The following is a 5,120-nucleotide window of genomic DNA, read 5'->3' as shown; positions in this document are numbered from 1 at the left end:
AAGTGTATCCGGTACATAAACAAATATTACATTCGCACATAATCAATGTCGTTATTTGTTTAATTTATAACAGAGTAAGTATTTATAATTATATAATGTGGATTGAACATGATGTTTGTAAAATTCACAAAAACGCCTCATGTTTATAACAAGGACTTGTTAAATAAAATGTTATTATAAATATTCATATTTTAGTAGGCCTACAAGATAACAGATACGATCTTTGATATTATAGCATGCATTTAATCATAATCTAAATATTTCAAATAGGCTGATTAAGATAACCTTACAAATGATTGTGCCACGAATTCGGTAGCAAAACGAATTTACAAAGGTTAACTGTTGCAAAGAAAAAAAGAAGGTTATAGGACAAATGTTCCATGTGAAAACAGGCCTTGTCCACAAACTCATTTCACACTGTGTTTTCAATAATCGCCGAAACGTCACGTAGATCTTTCGAGGGATCCGGAGAATACGGCCCAAATTTGTTGGTAACATAATGCGATGTATAGATGGCTATAAAGATCTTTTTAAACACGTATTTGTTTGAAATATTAAAACAATGAGTAAAGCATCTTATTTGTATCATTTTAGAACCGCCGGTCTTTGGTGACAAACGGCCCTCTATTAGAAATTGGCACGGTATAGTGTATGTATAGAGGGCACTATACTGATTTTGTAAATTATTTTGCATTTCAAACATCATTCACTGTAAATATCAAGGACATTATACATGGCTGCAGTCGGTGCTCAAATTTGAGTTAGTGTTTACCGACCGACAAACCGACCGACCAATCATCCGACCAACCGACCGACAGTGAGCTGTATAGAGTAGAGTAAAATACTACAGTAGATGCTGCAATTTGCATGCTTTAGAGGAGAAGGTGTTAGATGAAAAAGGAACTCTTACAGATTATCAGAAGAGGTGGCAAGAGGAGAAAACAAAGGGCTGAAAAGAGAAACCCTACATGGAGGAGATTCTTGCCGATATTATTAAAGAAAGGTTGTAAAACAGAAATCGGACAAAAAAGAGTGCATATTATTTTAAACGCTTAAAATTGCCTGAATCGTATACTCTAATTTCATCGAAAATAAATGTTGACAATTTTAAGCGCGCGTACGCATGTGTTATATGCGCTACGCACGTAATTGTATTGCCATTTGATGAAATATGACCTGACATTTATGAGTACCAAATTTATTTAATTGTGATTCCAGCTTGTGAAGATATTAAAAACGTGATTTGTTAAATCGTGCGTAGACCGCGTAATATTTGATTGCGCACCGTTAAAACATAACCACATCGATTCCTGGCCATGAGGAATATACTGTCAAAATCGACTAAGCTAGTTGAAACTGATATCAAGACAAGGCATATTATACAAGTGTTTACTGACCGACATAGTGAGCTGTGTTGCACGCGACTAAAAACCACTTTTTTTTATCATCAATCATCTGAATTCACCTTTAACAGTAAGCCTACCGTTTTAAATTAAAAAATTAAAGCTATTAGGCCTATCCGTTAATGTTTAAAAATGTATTGTCCCTTGAAAAACAAAAAATGAAGTTCAAAATATTCGAAATTGAAATTGGCCATATCAAAGTAATATTAAAGTTATTCATTTTAAGTCGAAAATTCGAGCCAAAAACAAGTTTACGTAATTAACAGGTAAATTAATTTGATTACATTTCGTCTGAAAAATCGTCGCGAGCGAAAGTAAACAAAGATTTCAAACCACGAGTATGCATTTTATATATTAATATCTGCAATTGTCAACAAATATGAAACATCTGCACCAGGGACCCCCCCCCCCCCCGATTACACTGGGTGATTTTAACAAATGCCTGCTCAACTGTGTTACCAAATTATGACCAAAAGTTATCGATGTTAAAACCAGCTCTCTTAAATTGGTCGACTGAATATTCAATCGATACGGTTGATTTTTCAACTTTTGGCCGACTGTGAGTAGGGACAAATCGGATTGATTGAAATAACGATTGAAGATTTTCAATCGATTCAAAGATTGAAAAATTTCAAACTAAGAAGATTGGAAAAATTATTTTTTCAACCAAAATCGATTGACTTTTTTGTTTAAATACGATGCTTAAAAAAGATACGTTTCTTATATATATTCCATTTTGATTTTATTGAAAACATAACAACAGTATATTACAATAGTCAAGACACTGCTGTAGTCTTTGTCTTTCAGTAGTATAATTATAAATTCAAAAACTATCTTATATGCCTTGGTGATATACCCTAATTCTTGGGAGGGCATCTACAAAGTCCACAAATATCATTCAGGAAAATATAGTGCAGCCTAAATAAAAGCCCAACCATGGCTTCTACAATGTGTCTGAATGAAAGTACATGTTGAGTTATGATGACCGTCCAATTGACAATCAATATGGCTGTGCAAATTTTTGTCCTGCATACTCTTTTCTAACATCTGTTGCATCCTGTAAGAATAACAAAAAGCATAACAAACTGTTATTTATCATAAAATATTTGATAAATGTACGCATCTTTAGTAGTAGTACTGTACTATCTTTATCATTGATAATTTTTTATTTTCAATATGGTCTTAAAAAGCAACGGTGAATAGTTTTGCTATTCAATATTATCAGAAAAGAGTATCATATAAAACTCTTTTCTCTAATTTAAGTAAATTTTGACATTCGTAATTTTTAAAATGAAAATAAAAACTGTACTATTAATTAATATGCTTACATGGATATGTTGAATGAACAAATTCACAGCTTCTGATTTGGTTCATGCTCTGTATAAGATTGAGACATATAGTATGCTTCATATAAATCAACATAACAAGACCATTAGGCCTAGTGCACAAAATAAATTATAAAACATTAATAACAGTAACACAAATAGTAAAAATAATAGGCTAGTTCAGATTCAGTCAAGCCACCAATAATTAGGCAATCTTTTTCTAGCATCAGGTCGGTATGTCGAGTAGTTTCTTCTAGGTTGGAAATATTTTTTAATCCAGTCCCTGTTTTAAAGCTTAAAAAACACGAATTTATACACAATTGACATGTATAAATACAGTGATTTAAATACAGATATACAACATATTATTATTACTTACTATCAAAAAATAAATATAAATCGTTCAAGATGATGTCCATGTTGTTATTGTGAATGATTGCAGCCCGAAACATCATTGACATTGTGTAGTCAAGCATTTTTCCTGTGCAATAGATAGAAATAATATGTTTCTACTAAATGTTATAGTTTAGTACTGTACAGTATACACAGTATAGCCTATCGTCATTATTTATTAATATTATAATTATTAATTATATCATAATTTATTCGTAGGACGCCTAGGCTAGGCCCTACTAGAGGCTCTAGCTATAGGCCTAGGCCCCTAGGGCCTAGTCTAGGAAATAGTATTAAAGTAGGGCCTAGCCTAGGCTTAGTAACTAGGCCTAGCCTAGCCTATTTATTAGACCTAGCTCTTCTCCAGCTAGACCTACTAGTTAGGCCTAGCCTACTAGGCTAGTACTAGCCTATGCTAGCTAGTAGTAGTAGGGTAGGCCTAGCTAGAGAACGTCATCAAGAATTACAAAGTAACGTTTTTTTAGTATTCATTAAAATTGTTTATACAATGGAAATGCCTATTCAACTAGGCTAGGCCTAGCCTAGATAGAATAATATTCAAGGCATAACACATTTGATTTAGTAAATTTAACCTAGGCTACTCACTAACTAGGTCTATAGCCTAACTCGGTAACCGGCAAAAATAAACTCGAGCCGTACCGTACACCACACTCGCTGCTGTCACGTCAACTAGCCTACTAACTAGATCTGTGCTGTGGCCAGAAAATGTGCGCGGTGGTGGTGGTGTGAATGTAGGCCTCAATGTAGCGTATGCCTTAGATTCAATTTAAAATAAATGATTACCAACCTTCTAAAATAGATATTGATTCAATTGGTATATGTTACGAATACGGTAGCTCGTAAATTGTCGGCAAAGAATCTAAAATGCGATCGAAGAGCATGAAGACACTGACTCTGAAGATCAGGCGGGCGGGAAGCGAGGAGAGGGAAGACAAACTTTTGTTGTCCGCGCGCTTTCACGTCACAATATATTAGGCGCTGATTGGATGTTGTAATCAAACTTTCTATCAGTTGAAACTTTATTTTCAACTGTAGCGTATTTCACGTTCATGAATACCATATTCAGTCTAAAAAGTTTGGTTTTAATCATCAAACGTAAATACGATCGAAATTTCCAATCGATGAATTTAAGAGAGAGGGAAGACGTAACACTAAATTCCCAAATACCGTCAACGAATCAAGCAATCCAAGCCAGTTATACAACAACATAAGCGATGGACAAGGGATGTGTCAAACTGCAAGATTGTTTTGATTCTACAGATTGGGACACTTTTAAATCAAATGATCTTGACATGGAAACACGGGTCACCTCTGATTATATTTCTTTTTGTGTGGACAGCATTGTACCAACAGTGACAAAATTCAGTATCCAAATGACAAACCTTATCAATCAAGTAATTTTCAAGACAATTATCAATTTGCTTATCAGTCTAATAGAAGTGTGGAGGATGCTATTTTAACACACCTAAATAACATCTGTAATCACTTAGATAAGTCAAGATCATATGTTAGATCTCTGTATGTAGACTTTTCAAGTGCCTTTAACACCATTATCGTCGGCAAGACATGGAGATAAACCACGATATCATCAGGTGGCTGTCCGATTTCCTGAAATGTAGACCTCAGTTTGTAATAGCTAATGGGCACATAACATAACATGTCTGACGGCAGGATAACAAATGTAGGAGTACCTCAAGGCTGTGTAATATCACCTGTGTTGTATTCCTTTTCACTTCTGACTTTAGGTCACCAAATGAGTCATGTTCTGTGATTAAATATGCAGACGATACTGTTATCACAGGATACATTTTAGGTGATAAGCATGATAATGAATATGACTACCGTAAATTGATATCAGATTTTGTAAATTGGAGCAAATTGAATAATTTAAAGTTAAATGTTGGTAAAACTAAGGAGATGGTCGTAGACTTTAGAGTAAAGAAATATCCTATTATTCCAGTTCTGATTGATGGTAACG

At 34.1% G+C, this 5,120-nt stretch overlaps 1 long non-coding RNA gene across 1 annotated transcript; it reads right to left on the bottom strand.

The window, feature by feature from the left end:
* Positions 1–1,906: 1,906 nt before the first annotated feature.
* LOC140048428 (uncharacterized) lies at positions 1,907–4,243 on the bottom strand. Its single transcript, XR_011845074.1, has 4 exons — positions 3,930–4,243; positions 3,108–3,209; positions 2,732–2,780; positions 1,907–2,460 (listed from the first exon to the last, which is right to left on the bottom strand). It is a non-coding gene; the product is annotated as an uncharacterized lncRNA (long non-coding RNA).
* Between the last annotated feature and the right edge of the window lie 877 nt (positions 4,244–5,120).

Source organism: Antedon mediterranea, chromosome 1 (assembly GCF_964355755.1).
Source record: "Antedon mediterranea chromosome 1, ecAntMedi1.1, whole genome shotgun sequence".
In the NCBI taxonomy this organism is placed as follows: domain Eukaryota; kingdom Metazoa; phylum Echinodermata; class Crinoidea; order Comatulida; family Antedonidae; genus Antedon; species Antedon mediterranea.
The sequence above is the reverse complement of the archived record's forward strand: the minus strand, read 5'-3'. Positions and strand labels throughout refer to the sequence as shown.